General features: G+C 43.7%; 1 protein-coding gene across 4 annotated transcripts in view; it reads left to right on the top strand.

Moving 5' to 3' along the window:
- The first annotated feature begins 379 nt into the window (after positions 1 to 379).
- SLCO5A1 (solute carrier organic anion transporter family member 5A1) overlaps positions 380 to 8,655 on the top strand; it is a 307,342-nt gene continuing 299,066 nt past the window's right edge. For 3 of the 4 annotated variants that reach the window (XR_006213026.1, XR_006213025.1, XM_042973270.1), the window contains exons 1-2: positions 382 to 681; positions 4,554 to 4,615. The gene's annotated coding sequence lies outside the window, so the exon portion shown is untranslated. Of the gene's footprint in view, positions 682 to 4,553; positions 4,616 to 8,655 lie in introns of all 4 variants that reach the window. The other variant, XR_006213027.1, reaches the window with a different exon arrangement.

Genomic DNA, 8,655 nt, shown 5'->3' with positions numbered 1-8,655 from the left:
GCCTAAGTTTTCAGTATTACAAAGAGCTGTGCTATACATCTGTGCAAAGAAATATTTGCCTACGTCCCGGATTGTTTTTCATTCGAATCGATTTCTAGACGCAAGCTAATGGGACCAAACGCAGAAAAGGAATGGAAAGATTGAGATGGGCCCAGGTGCTCCGACAGAGCACAGCGACGACGGCACAGTGGCTTGGCGGAGGCTTCAACAGTGGCTATTGTTATTACTTCCTTGATTTACCCTATGGCTGTCTCCTTTCTCCGCCTCCCCCCCTTAATTATTATTCAGAGCTTTCCTAAATGAAGCAGGGCTCTGACTTCACCGGAACAACAAGAGGTTTCCCAGGTAGGGAGGATTGACCCGGCCTAGAGGCTCAGCAACCGGAGGAGGAACGGAGAGGGAGGAGGGGAGGTGGAGGGGAAGAGGCACAGGTAGCCCAGATCCAGTTTGTGGATGGATCTCCTTCCCAGGTGACATCCAGGGCCGGACCCCGCCCCATGTCCATGCGTACGCTTGGCAGGGGGTGGTCGTGACAATGGCCGTGACGACTGATGGCTGTCCTTTGAGCTGCTGGCCTTGGGGATCCCGCAGTCCCCCCCTTCCTCCCTCTCCCTCCCTAACCCCACACCTTCAGACCTCCTCCTCCCCTCCACCCGCGGCTGCCGGAGCCCCCACACTCTGGTGAGTGGGAAGCCCAGAAGCCACCAAGGCTGGCCTCGGGCTAGAGACGGGGCGGGGGAGCGCAGCCGCAGACCGCGCGTCCTGCAGAGAGAACCAGAGAACCGAGGCAAGGACTGGCTCCCTCCTCCCCACGTGGCCCAGGGCTTCCGGGAGCCGGAGCTCCCACACTCGGTCCGGGCCGACCCTGGGTCGGCTCAGCTCAAGCCCTAAGCCTGAAGCCTGGGCTGGCCCTTATCGAACTTTTGGAAGCCGCCTAGGTTGCTGCTAGGGGTCGGCCAATTGACGAAAGGGTCTAACTCGGTGCTGTCTACCTGCGCACTGAGATGGGACGACTGGTTTCTGCTGGTGATGTTTTTCTTTTTGCTGGAGAGTCCGGGGGCCTCAGAGAGAGCTTCTCGGTTGGGCAAGGCTGAAGCGAGACCTCTAAAGGCAGGCAGGCAGGCACCTGTTTTCCTCATCCTCATCTTAGCCGTTTTGAGAGCTCGCCAGGTAGTGAAGGGGTGAAGCGTTAAGTGCGAGCTCGTTGCAGGCCGCTCACTTCACATTTTGTGAAGTGTTTCCGTTATTCACTTGGTCTAAGTCTGACACTCTATAGTCTTCACTGCTGCGTATACTTCTTGAATGCAAGGACTACCTCTGACACTTCTTAGGTTGGTTCCTTGATAGATGAATATGCATATAATATGTATTTTTATATACTGAATATATTTTTAATATGTAAGCCACCTGTTTTACTACTTTTGGTAGTAGGTGTAAACTTTTTGAAGCTAAGTATAAACCGTGTACACGGGAGGCTGCCTGTCACACTCACTGTCGTGTGAACCATGCTTAACGGGCATGTCCTCGGAGTCCTGTGGGGGGGTGGGGAGGCCTGCGGGTGGATAATTTCCTCCATCTAGCTCACTGTTTCACCTACCTGTTTCAGAGCTCTCAAGTCTCAACTTAATTTTCATTCCTCCGAGAAACCTGTCCGGACCTTTCTTCCACAAAATTAGAAAACAAATCCTGGGGCACATGGGTGGCTCAGCCGGTTAAGCTTTGGACTCTTGATTTCAGCTCAGGTCATGATCTCATGGTTTTGTGAAATCAAGCCCCACCTTGGTCTCTGGGCTGACAGCACAGAGCCTGCTTGGGATTCTCCCTTCCCTCTCTGCCCCTCTCCATCTGTCCCTCTCCCTCTTTCACTCTTTCAAAATGAATAAATAAACATTAAAAAATAATAATTTCTAATTTGAGGAATTCATTGAACTTTTTTACTGGCCTAATTAATATGTAGCTAATATTTGCAAATATTCCATGAGTATTTGAAAAGGCTGTGTATTTCTTTTTTAATTGGGCAGAAAATCTGTACCTGTTCATCAAATTGTGTGATCTATTCCTTTACATCTACATTTCTGTGTAAATTTGATCTGTTAATTTTTGAGTGACAGGTTAACATCCCCTGCTTTATTTGGGGTTTGTCAGTAGATTTTTGTTCTGCTATCAGGCTTTGCAGTATAAATTTTAAATATGTTAATAGGTGCACAAAAGTTCCTGACCATTACATATATTTGGTGGATCATATCTTTTATGAATATAAAATATTCTTCTAGTCCCCTTTGAGACTTTCAACCTTGATTTCAAATTGGTCTGATATTATTGTTTTTATCAATATCTACCTTGTAGACAATTTTTTTCAATTGCTTCTGTTCCTTTTTTTTCGTCTTTTATGATTTTGCTCTTGTCTTTTATTACACTCAATGAGAGAGAGAAAACAGTGAGTCTGATGGTGATTTCTACCATTTTTGTGATCATTTTCCAAACTGTGTTAATATAATGTTGGTCTTTTTCTTGTTTCTGTTCAGATGGCTCTGTTCTGGATTCACTAAAAATTTTCTTTCTCCAAGGGAAGGAGCAATGAGGGGGTCTCAGAGGCTGGGCAGCGCACTGGTGGCTGATGTCTTTCAGGAGGACAAGAAGTTCTCGTGTACACCCATAACTCTAGAATAGTTTACCTGGACTGAGCAGGGCTCATTTTGATAAGCTCACTTTTATGTGTTTGTTACTATTTTTAGTTTTGAATCCCATCCTGGTTTGAGTTGTCTCAAGTAAAGATTACGCATGAAAAATCCACACTCTGGTGGTCTTTATGGTTTTATACTATGCACTATGGACATGAAGTAAAATCTGGTCACTAATAGTTAAGTGTATTAGAAGCATGTCTATAAACGGTAAAAAATCTTATGCACATCAAGCTATAAATAAAGTAAAATCATCTACCTCCCTCCCATTCAGTCAGTGGGTGTTTATTTTCATTGTATTATTAGATGATCTGATAACTGATCTATTTCTCTTAGTCTAGTTTTCACACTGTGAAAGAGTTACCTAATCTACTCACCTGCAAGAGAGATTTGGTATTCTGGTTTTATGATATGTCTTTGAATAACTTTCTGTGATTTGTCCTGCAGCATTTTTGGCACATTCCCTGAAATTCCAAATTTATTTTTCTTTCCCATTTGTTTTGGGACATGTCCTTTTGTTCTAGACATTTTTCTTTTCTCTCTCTCTCTCTTTTTTTTTTTTTACATTTTTTAACGTTTATTTATTTTTGAGAGACAGAGCACAAGTTGGGGAGGGGCAGAGAGAGAGGGAGACACAGAATCCGAAGCAGGCTCCAGGCTCTGTCCATGCTCACAGCTGAGAGCCTGACATGGGGCTCCAACACACAAATGGTGAGATCGTGACCTGAGCCAAAGTCGGATGCTCAACCCCTGAGCCACCCCGCCTTTTTTCTTTTTTAAAATCATGACCTCTGTATTGAAATGTATTCAGTCTTGGGGTGCCTGGGTGGCTCGGTCGGTTAAGCGTCCGACTTCGGCTCAGGTCATGATCTCGCAGTCTGTGAGTTCGAGCCCCGCGTCGGGCTCTGTGCTGACAGCTCAGAGCCTGGAGCCTGTTTCAGATTCTGTGTCTCCCTCTCTCTGACCCTCCCCCGTTAATGCTCTGTCTCTCTCTGTCTCAAAAATAAATAAACGTTAAAAAAAAAAAATTAAAAAAAAGAAATGTATTCAGTCTTAAGTCTTCCTGAGCAATTTATTGAAAACATTTTATCTAAGACTTTCAGACAGAGTCGCTAATCTATCTATCTTTTGAAGTAGTTTGGAGGGTTTTTTTTCGTTTTTGTTTTTGTTTTTGTTTTTTGTTTTTGGCTTGGGGCACGAATTTTGAGAGAACATGTAGTCTTGACCACTTTTTGTCAATCATCTGGTACACATTTCTAGTTGTGTACACATCTCTGAGCAAACATTGGGGACTGACACAACAGTTGCTCTAACTCATGCAAAAGGCTCCTTCCTAGACATTGATTTGGTGATTTTTAAAATGCCTCTTAGGATGAGAACCCCCACTACACTTCACATTGGAAAAAGGAAGCAATATGCATGATTGACATCACCAGGAATGTCTGTGTGCTGCATGTGTCATTATATTGAACATGCCTCATTTTGAGGCTATGACCTTGAGTTGTCATTGCTTCAGAAAACGTGGACTGGTTAGGACATCCATTAATGTCCTAGAACAAATGCTATAGCAGAATCCCCAAGGGAGACAGGGATTTTACTGGTCTCCGGACACAGGAATCCATTTGTTGGAGCATATGCTGAGTGTGATGAGCTGGAAAATGAAGTTAATTTCTGTGTCAGACCAAACTAGGTGAAAGACCGAGTCACTGGATAAGATGAAGGCTGCATATCCTTGAGAGGGAGGAATAACCACATTTTTCCAGATTGGGTCACACACGTTTTTGGTTTATTTGACAAGGCCCACATAGAGTAGAGAGCAACATAATCTGAGAGCTCCACGTTGGTGTCTCATTGTGAAATCTTTAATTTCAGGTTATACTTCATGCAGAGTAGTAGAAGAAGAGAGGACGAGACCTCCTCGCGAAAAGCATCCTGTAAGTGGAAAAGCTATTAATACTCTCACGAGCTCTTGTAGTTGAAGTTTCAAAACAGAAGAATTGTAATTTCCTGTCTTCCATGTGGGTTACTTGATTATCAAAGCAGGAACAATACAGCAGTTTTGTTTTATATTTATTACTAGGAGGTAATGTTGTTGAAGTTTTAGGGCATTTTTCGAGATGAGATTCTTGTTAAGTTAGTAATAGTAAGCTTTTCCCCTGCTATTTACAGTTGCCCTGACATTTTTTTTAAGTTCCGTGTTTTTGGTTTTTTTTTTAATGTTTATTTATTTTTGAGAGAGAGAGAGACACAGACGGACAGAGCATGAGAGGGGAGGGGCAGAGAGAGAGAGAGAGGGAGGGAGACACAGAATCCGAGGCAGGCTCCAGGCTCCGGGCTGTCAGCACAGAGCTGGACGACGTGGGGCTGAAACCCACAAACCATGAGACCAGGACCTGAGCTGAAGTCAGATCCTTAAGCGACTGAGCCACCCAGGTGCCCCTGGTACGTTTTTTTAGTAATCTCTTCACCTGACGTGGGGCAGGAGCTCACGACCCCAAGATCAAGAATGGCATGCACTTCCAACTAAGCCAGCCAGGAGCCTCTGCCCTGACTGAATGACTGATTCATTCATTCATTCACTTACTTACTTTAATTTACATTTTGAGAGAGAGAGAGTGCACGTATGGACAGGGGAGAGTGGCAGATGGGAGAGAGAAAGAAAGGACTGAGAAAGAGAGTGAGAATCTTAAGCAGGCTCCATGTTGAACATGGAGCCCAACATGGGACTTAGGCCTGGGGTCATGACCTCAGCCAAAATCAAGAATCAGGCACTCATACAACCGAGCCACTCAGGTGCCCCTGCCCTGACATTTTCTTTTTTTTAATTTAATTTTTTTATTTTTTAGAATTTACATCCAAATTAGTTAGCATATAGCACAACAGTGATTTCAGGAGTATATTCCTTCGTGCTCCTTACCCATTTAGACCATCCCCGCCCCCCCACAACCCCTCCAGCAACCCTCAGTTTGTTCTCCATATTTATGAGTGGCTTATGTTTTGTCCCCTCCCTGTTTTTATATTATTTTTGTTTCCCTTCCCTTGTGTTCATCTGTTTTGTCTCTTAAAGTCCGCACGTGAGTGAGGTCATATGATTTTTGTCTTTCTCTGACTAATTTCACTTAGCATAATATCCTCCAGTTCCATCCCCGTAGTTGCAAATGGCAAGATTTTATTCTTTTTGATTGCCAAGTAAGACTACATTGTCTATATATACCACATCTTCTTTATCCATTTATCCATCCATGGACATTTGGGCTCTTTCCATCCTTTGGCTGTTGTTGACAGTGTTGCTATAAACATGGGGGTGCATGTGTCCCTTTGAAACAGCACACCTGTACCCCTTGGATAAATGCCTAGTAGTGCAATTGCTGGGTCGTAGGGTAGTTCTATTTTTAATTTCCTGATGAACCTCCATACTGTTTTCCAGAGGGGCCGCACCAGCTTGCATTCCCACCAACAATGCAAAAGAGATCCTCTTTCTCCGCATCCTCGCCAACATCTGTGGTTGCCTGAGTTGTTAATGTTAGCCATTCTGACAGGTGTGAGGAGGTATCTCATTGTGGTTTTGATTTGTATTTGCCTGATGATGAGTGATGGTGAGCATTTTTTCATGTGTTGATTGGCCATCTGGATGTCTTCTTTGGAGAAATGTCTATTCATGTCTTTTGCCCATTTCTTCACTGGATTATTTGTTTTTTGGGTGTCGAGTTTTATAAGTTCTTATTAGATTTTGGATACTAACCCTTTATCTGATATGTCATTTGCAAATATCTTCTCCCATTCTGTCGGTTGCCTTTTAGTTTTGCTGATTGTTTCCTTCGCTGTGCAGAAGCTTTTTATTTTGATGAGGTCCCATTAGTTCATTTTTGCTTTTGTTTCCCTTGCCTGTGGAGACGTGTTGAATAAGAAGTTGCTGTGGCCAAGATCAAAGAGGTTTTTGCCTGCTTTCTCCTCTAGGATTTTGATGGCTTCCAGTCTTACATTGAGGTCTTTCATCCATTTTGAGTTTATTTTTGTGTATGGTGTAAGAAAGTGGTCCAGGTTCATTCTTCTGCATGTTGCTGTCCAGTTTACCCAGCACCGCTTGCTGAAGAGACTTTTTATTCCATTGGATATTCTTTCCTGCTTTGTCAAAGATTAGTTGGCCATACATTTGTGGTTCCATTTCTGGGTTCTCTGTTCTGTTCCATTGATCTGAGTGTCTGCTCTTGTGCCAGTACCATACTGTCTTGATGATTACAGCTTTGTAGTATAGCTTGAAGTCTGGGATTGTGATGCCTCCTGCTTTGGTTTTCTTTTTCAAGATCGCTTTGGCTATTCGGGGTCTTTTCTGGTTCCATACAAATTTTAGGATTATTTGTTGTAGCTCTGTGAAGAATGCTGGTGTTATTTTGATAGGGACCTGCCCTGATATTTTTTAATGGGTATCTGGGTGGTTCAGTCAGTTAAGTGTCTGACTCTTGGTTTCTGCTCATGTCATGATCTCACAGTCTGTGGGTTCAAGCCGCACATTGGGCTCTGTGCTAACAGCATGGAGCCTACCTGGGATTCTTTCTCCCCTCTCTCTGCCCCTCCCCTGCTTGCTCTCTCTCTCACTTTCTCTCAACATAAATAAACAAATAAAAATAATTTAAACACAGCATACATTATATTGGAAGCAAAGCCTACATTTCTATTCTACTTCCCACCCTTCCCTACCCCCACTCAGTCCATTATTTTGTAAGCAGAGTACTAGCCTTGCAATACTGCAATACTGCCAAAATATACCTATTTTTACGTATCGAGGAACCTACCTCCTATTTTCTGATGGGAAGATGGTATAATAATTAAAAGCATAGGGGCATCTGGCTCAATCAGTTAAACATTTGACTTCCCCTCAGGTCTCGATCTCATGGTTTGTGAGTCCAAGCCCCTCATTGGGCTCTCTGCTGTTATCACAAAGCCCACTTCAGATCCTCTGTCCTCCCTCTCTGCCCCTCCCTGCCTCTCTCAAAAACAAATAAGCGTGGGGCGCCTGGGTGGCTCAGTCGGTTGAATGTCCGACTTCGGCCCAGGTCAGGATCTCGCGGTCCGCGAGTTCAAGCCCCGCGTCGGGCTCTGGACTGGTGGCTCAGAGCCTGGAGCCTGCTTCCGATTCTGTGTCTCCCTCTCTCTCTGCCCCTCCCCCGTTCATGCTCTGTCTCTCTCTGGCTCAAAAATAAATAAACGTTAAAAAAAAAATAAGCGTTAAAAAAAAAAGTGTAAAAAATAATTAAAAACATAGACATTAGAGGGGCGCCTGGGTGGCTCAGTGGGTTAAGCATCTGACTTCAGCTCAGGTCACGATCTCGTGGTCCGTGTGTTCAAGCCCTGCGTCAGGCTCTGGGCTGATGGCTCAGAGCCTGGAGCCTGCTTCCGATTCTGTGTCTCCCTCTCTCTCTGCCCCTGCCCCTCCCCCTGAAAAATAAATAAACGTTAAAAAAAAAAAAATTAAAAAAAAACATAGACATTAGAGACCGATACAATTAACTGTATGATTTGGGGCAGCAGACTTCTCTGAGCTCAATTTTGTAAAATGAGGATAATAATTCCTATCACACAGGCTTTTCGTGTGGATTAAATAAGATATTTTGTAAGTACTCAGAACAATATCTGGTTCAAATATAGTAGTGTCTTTGTCACTAACTGCATGATTGATACTATTTAAGTACTTTTTGAAAATGAGGTAATAGTTCATGTTTATTTTTATTTTTTGAATGTTTATTTATTTTGAGAGAGAGAGTGAGCGAACAGGGGAGGGGGAGAACAGGTGGGGCTCAATCAGCATTAAGAGTCAGACGTTAACCAACTGAGCCACCCAGGCACCCTGGGTTATAGTTTAGTTTTAAAGATTTATACACTCTAACTAAAATTTTACCATCAAAAAGTAGTATTTTGGGGCACCTGGCTGGCTCAGTCTGTGGAGCATGCGACTCAGGTTCTCAGGGTTGTGGGT

Source organism: Panthera tigris, chromosome F2 (genome assembly GCF_018350195.1).
Source record: "Panthera tigris isolate Pti1 chromosome F2, P.tigris_Pti1_mat1.1, whole genome shotgun sequence".
Taxonomy (NCBI): Eukaryota; Metazoa; Chordata; class Mammalia; order Carnivora; family Felidae; genus Panthera; species Panthera tigris.
This window is presented reverse-complemented; position numbering and strand designations above follow the sequence as displayed.